Here is a 6,778-nt window from a genome sequence, read left to right as displayed (position 1 = left end):
CAACTCTTTCCATGTTTAAGTTGATTGCATGCAGCTTTCGTTTAAGAAAAAAAAAAATCCCGCGCCATTTTTACTAACGTGAAACCTGGGGAGGGGCGAAGCATGCAGTGTATAAGTTTATTCTTGGCGCCTTGGTGTTTTTGAAAACTGAGAGGAAACCGTTTGGGGGTAGAGGTAAAAGAGGCTTTGGGGGTAGAGGCTTTGCGGTAAAAGTCTCGTGTCTTGGAAGCCCGAAGCATTCTAGCGCGAGGCGTAAACCAGTGTCCCGGTGTTTTAAAGACGATAGTCTTTCTTGGGCTACTTACACCCAGAAATTTTGGTCTGTCTGTATGTCTGTATGTCTGTATGTCTGTCCGTCTGTCTGTGACTCGATTCAGCCACCCGGCCAAAGTAAAATTCATATTGCGCAATAGTCTTATATACTCACAGCCACATGTAAACGTCTAAGCCCGGTTTATATGTTCATACCTGTCAACTTTGTTGAACAAGAACAAGACATTACGAAAATATAAGAATTAGTACACAAGAGATATTTACAGTGTTCCTTTATTAAAAAATTCATGGATGCTTGGTTTTTCGATAGCAAATGATATTCTACATCTACTGCAGAAAACCGCCGCCTCCTGGCGGCATATAAAAAATCACGCTGCAACAGCAAAGAAAGGTTCCACCAGCTACGTTCCACGTTCTGTTTGGAACGCACGTGGAGCACGGCCACGCGGCCCTATAAACCTTCTAGTCGGCCGCCTCCATTCACGCGCGTCTCCGCCGTACTGCAGCGCTGGCATCTAGGAACGCAGCCTGTAGAAGTGGAACGCGGTAAATTCAAATCGCCTTGCGCAAACCTTTACTAGTGTGTTTACCTTGGAAGGAGCGCTACGGTACAGGAACAGCATGAGAGGTGAGCGGGAAAGCAAGGGGGGGGGGGGCATTTCCTTGACAAATGTCTACAAAGACTATCGTCTTTTGACGACATTTGCAACGACAGGAGTTAAGTTCTAACACGAGGCGTGAACGAGTGTCCCAGTGTTTTAGTACCATGACTACATGATACGACGGTTACGACGATGACATGAGACGCTGACAGCCCGAACCCCTAAGGGGTTTCGCCCCTAAAAGTCGGTCATTGCCTTGAGCAATGGTAAACCCCAATGACCCAATCATCGCCGGAGAAATCGCAATCTTTCTTGAATAGAGCCTTCGAAGCAGCGCGGGCTCACGGTCTCCTTGACTAAAGAGGCTGAACACCCTTCCTATTCCTCCAACTTGCGTCAGTAAGTGTTCATTACTATACTACTGTGCTTTGACAGATACTGCCGTGCGAATATGTTGAGCCATTTTTTTTATTCCTTGACACGTGCTTCTCGGCTTAACTGCTCTTCATTTTGTGTTTTTCAATTAAACCTAAGCCCTCATCCTTTGGTCTTCTTGGTGAGTTTGCATGTACAGTCGTCCCCATGGGCCTAGCTGGGACATCAGGTTCGACTTAAGCGGGAGATATCTCAAAATTTCTAACGAAGAACCGTTAAAACGAATGTGGAGGATTTAAGTCCTCCCCCTGTACGTGACAGGGATGCAGCAGCTGTGGTTAAATTACCTTACGCCAGGGCAGCTGCAGGAGACAAAAAAGCGGGTAAAGCGTTGCTCCAGCTAAGGCTGTTGACGACTGGAGAGAATCACACCACACGTAAGTGATGTTGCGAAATACCAACTCAATCTCTACTCATGCTGTCACTTCGACTAGCCTCTTCCGATCTCTACTAAATGACCATAATTTCTCTGTGCGCCTTCAAACGTCTTGTGCGTATTTCATAACACGGCAAGCATCCGATGCAAAATTGCAACTTCTTGCCACGTGCGATCCTTCTAGAACGCCGGGGAAAAAGGCAGCGTGCTTCACAAACCATGTTTTTCTTGTTCTTGATGGTGTTTTTGTAATCCTTTATTATTCAAGGGTAAACCACTCGATCAAAAAAAATGGGAAGAGGAGAGGAGAGACAAGGAGGAGTAGCCGCTATCATCTGGGGCTATCCCTCGCTCCCAATAATTTTGTTTGGGGATTTTAATTTTCCCACCATTCACTCGCCCAATTCTTGCCCGACCATGAAACCATCTTCGACGCAATCTCAAAGTTTCTGTGATGTTCCAGCGGGCTTTAATTGTACTCAACTAGTCACTGAGACGACTAAATTTAGTGCGAATCCAGCTAACACGCAATCTTGGTTTATTTCTATCGACTGGCTCCGACCGGCCGTTAGTGATCGCGCAGCGTCCTGCACAAAAACTAAAATTCAATGGGGATTTTAGTCAAGCTAACCTGGACGTTATTAATCAAGGAGTTCTGCTGCTATCTGAAAACGTACTTGGAATGCTTTGATGTTCCAAGCGAGCGAGAGAACTAAAACGTTTTTCGAGAGAAATTAACTTCCCTAGCTAATACCCACGTCTTTTTGAGGCGCCTACGGTCTTATTAAAGATACTCATGGTATTAGAGAACATTTGCTCCCCTTTGAACAACTGGAAGCGGCTTATCTACGAAGCCCAAATTGAAGACAGTAGGGATCATTTTACGTTCCATTTCCCCCCTCATTACCTTCGTGCTGTGCGCCAAAAGGCCATTATTTCACAATACCTTGCAGGTCATCCCTTTTACCGACGCATAAAAGTTTTTGAGCATTGTAAGTAATAAAAAAAAGTGTCTTTTGTACTCGCGGTTGTTTCTGGTGAGCCTTGCTCCTGCAATGCGTGCGTCGCTTTTAAAATTGTTCTTTGGCCTTGGCGCCGTACCTGACGTTGTGCCGAGTAATTTTTGTGCCATGTTTTCTATTCTTATCACCTCGTCCGTTTCTTTTTGTTTGTGACCCGCCCATTAGAGGTAAAAATCAAAACTGGCACGTTCGTGTGGTACTGGTTGCATCTGCTCAGTTTTTAATGCACAGCATTCTTTGCCGAGTGCCCCCCCCCCCCCCCCCAGTCATTTCATTTTTATTTCCTTAAGGACCCCACTGGGGGGTATTACATAAGGGGTGGATACACAGGAAAAGAAAACATTTGAACACATTAATTTTCGCAGCACGGGTGATTTGTAACATTTGCAATGAAGGATGATGGGCAGGTGGTTTAAACAATGGAGCAGGGAAGGTCGTTCCAATCCTTGACGGCGCGGGGAAAAAAAGAAGCGGCAAAAGTGACAGTTCTGTTGCGATAACGGGACGCTTGAAGTGGATGGCTTGTGCGGTGTGAAATGTATGTCGGGGGGAGGATGTAAGGAGCTGCATTGAGGGAAGAATGAAAAAATTTATGAAAGAGGGAAAGGGTGGCGATACGACGGCGAACAGAAAGGGGTGATAAACCGGATTGTGCTTTCAATGATGAAACGCTGATGTCGTACGAGTACTGCGAATGAATGAATCGAACGGCGCTGTGTAACGGCCTGAATGACTGTGTAACGGCCTGAATTTCCACAAAAACGCAAATTTGGCGGAAGTAACGCTTATAATCGTTATAAGCACATTTCACAAAAAGGCACAATTGGCGGAATTATAGCTTCTAATCGTTATAATAGCTTAAATGGATATATATGGTCGAACATGATTCTCAAGGAAAAGTAAACTAGAAAAAAATAGCGAAAATGGCGAACCGTGTAGCGCCCTGCATTTCCACCAAAATTCAAATTTTGCGGAAGTAACGCCTATAATCATTATAATAGCTCAAGTGGAGATAATTGGTCGGACAGAATTTTGAGAAACGAAAAACTAAAAATAAAAAAGAAATAGTAAAAATTCCAAAATGTGTGTAATGCCCTGCATTGCCACATATATGCAAATTTGGAGAAGTAACACCTATAACTTTTATAATAGCGTAAATGGAGATAACTTGTAGACCAAAATTTGGAAACGAAAAACAGAAAACTAGAAAAGACGAGGGAAAATGGTGAACCGTTTAACGCCTGCATTTCCACAAAAATGCACGTTTGGCGGAAGTAACGCGTGTGATTGCTATAATAGCGTAAACAAAGATAATCGGTCAAATAAAATTTTGAAAAAAAGGAAAGAATCGCGAAAATGGCAAACCGTGTAACGCCATGCATTACCACAAAAATGAAAATGAGCCGGAAGCAACGCCTATAGTCATTATTATAGCGCAAATGGAGACAATTGGTCCACCAAAATTTTGAGAAACCAAAAAATAAAAAAAAAATTAGACAGAGATACTGAAAATGGCGAACCGTGTAACGCCCTGCATTTCCACAAACATGCACATTTGGCGGAAGCAATACCTATAATCGTTATAATAGCGTAAATAAAGATAATTTGTCAAACAAAATTTTGAAGAAAAAGAAAATTCGAAAAAAATAGCGACAATGGCGAACCGCGTAACGTCGGTAACGTCCTGCATTTCCACAAAAACGCAAATTTGGTGGAAGTAACACCTTTACTCGCAATAATAGCGTAAATAGAGATAATTGGATCAGCAGAATTTAGAAAAACAAAAACATTAAGAAAACTAGAAAAAATATTGAAAATGCAGGAACCGTGTAACGCCCTGTATTTCCGCAAAAACATAATTTTTTTCGCAGGTAACACATATAATCGTTATAGTAGCGTAAATGGAGATAGTTTATCGGACAGAATTTGCAGATACCAAAAAATGTAGCCCTATACGACTCACACTGTAGACAAACGACATTAGAATGCTAAGCATTAGTAGACACTTCTCTATATTTCTGCAGATTTTTTTAGAGAGTTTAATGCCTAGGGATTTAATTTTTAGCAGACAATCTCCAGCAATTTCTAAAGAAACGGGGCATAACAAGGAGAGAGGAAAATTGGGTGATCATAAATCACGCAACAAACATCCACATCTCGACAACAGGTTCATTTCGCTAATGGGAATTTCTTGTGGAGCTCGTACTGTTTCGCTTTTTTTCTTGAATTTAGCTGCTTCTTATATTCTGCACCACCGACTAGAGCGTTATTTCTGGCTCAAATTAGAGTTATAGGGCACTTTCCTCATCCATGGCATCGATATCTCTACAACAAATCACTCGTCGACAGTATTTTTCTCGGTTTTTCCGGGCTGTTAACGAAGGAAACCACGTCCTTCTGAGGATTAATCTTGCCGCCTTGAACCTTGAGTCGCAGTTGTTGATATGGTCGGAAAATTTCTCTCAATAACCGCCCTATATACGTCACGACCCTCAGCTTAGTTGCGCAACATCTAAATTTGTGGTTCACAACGTGAGAGGACGAAACGCAAGGAAGTTCACAACGCGAGTGCTTTGCATAAATATTTACACTAGAAAAAAATATACAGCTGTCTCACTACTGAGGAGACGGAAGAACAAGGAAGAAGTTGTATCGGAGAGCAACTACATTGAGGTATGGATGGTGACTTGCTATATTGATCGAATAAATACAGGTAAACACATAACTTCCCTTGAAGTTCTAAATTAATTCTCATTTAGTTTGTTTCGGGATAGTTTCCACAAAACAAGATTTAAAGCCGCTTTTTTTTAACCACACTATTTCGTATAGACGACGATGTATTAACAGTAGACGTGAATTCTTAGCGTTTACAAATTCCACGTAGACCAATAACTTATGACAAGCAAATGAAACTCGGCGCAGCGAGAGCATCGTCTCAGCGGCCACCTTTAGTACAGTTTTTTTCAAGATACCCATATTACACTGAGAACTACAGAGCATTTTACACTAGCTCTGGAACGAGCACGTGTTATTCTTTGTCGACGCGACCCGATGGACGCACGCAGTTTAGGGCAGAACCTAGCGTAAGACAGTTTCGCCAAGGTAAATGTAACTGGTAGCAAAGCTTCCATAGAAGCCCATACGTTTAGAAAATGGCGGCTCTTAAGCTGCTCATGGGGTTTAGCGCCATCTGTGTGAGGAGGGAACACTTCCGGCAGAAAAACAAACAAACTAGATGTGACGCGAAATCCGCTCAAAAAGTGACGTCATTATGGTGGCAGTAGCGAGAAAATGTGACTTCAAAATTTAGCAGCCCTGTGATCGCTGAGGGATCATGCCATGGTGAGCCTTGGGCGGGTGTGCCTCAAATCAACGTCAGCCTAACTAGTACAGACTGGTGACTGCAGAAACGTACTTAAGCATAGTGTCGTATTATTCACCTCGGTGTTGCTAAAAACATCTTGCATTTCCTCTGAAACTTTATTCTGCATTCATATCGTCCACTGCTGTATAAAAGCAAGCAGTTTACCTTAATTGTAGTGGGTGGCAAATGGGGGAACCGGGCTCGTACCCCCCACCTGCCGAAATTTTTTTCTGTCATTGGATACAGAGCACAAAATGACACTTGGCCACACTTGCCTGCTGCCCCCCCCCCCTCCCTTCATATCAAAAACGTGCTCCCCCTCCCCCCGATACAAAACCATGCCTACGCCACTGCTTGGTTGTTTAATTGCGTCGCACATACGCAGGTTGCGTGCGTGCCTAAAGTATAGATCAACGTTATGTAATGCTTGTGCAATTTGTGTGCTTCAGTTCTAAGAGAAGAAATAACGCATAGTCAATCCATAATCTTGACATTTCAATTTTATTCCACGATAAACATAAAACAACTTTATTACACTGCATAAAATCAGCACGTATGGAAATAAGTGCTAAATATTTGTGGGAACTACATCCAATTAGATTTTTCTTGCGCGCCGGAAAAAAAAACGATAACAGGAAATATGGTAAGCACTAAATCTTGAAGCAGAAAAGTGGGCCGCAGGAAGGCCGACTCACGAAAGTGCCGC

Source organism: Haemaphysalis longicornis, unplaced genomic scaffold, assembly GCF_048455015.1.
Source record: "Haemaphysalis longicornis isolate Haplotype H1 unplaced genomic scaffold, Haemaphysalis longicornis Haplotype H1 scaffold_741, whole genome shotgun sequence".
Lineage (NCBI taxonomy): Eukaryota > Metazoa > Arthropoda > Arachnida > Ixodida > Ixodidae > Haemaphysalis > Haemaphysalis longicornis.
The sequence above is the reverse complement of the archived record's forward strand: the minus strand, read 5'-3'. Positions refer to the sequence as shown.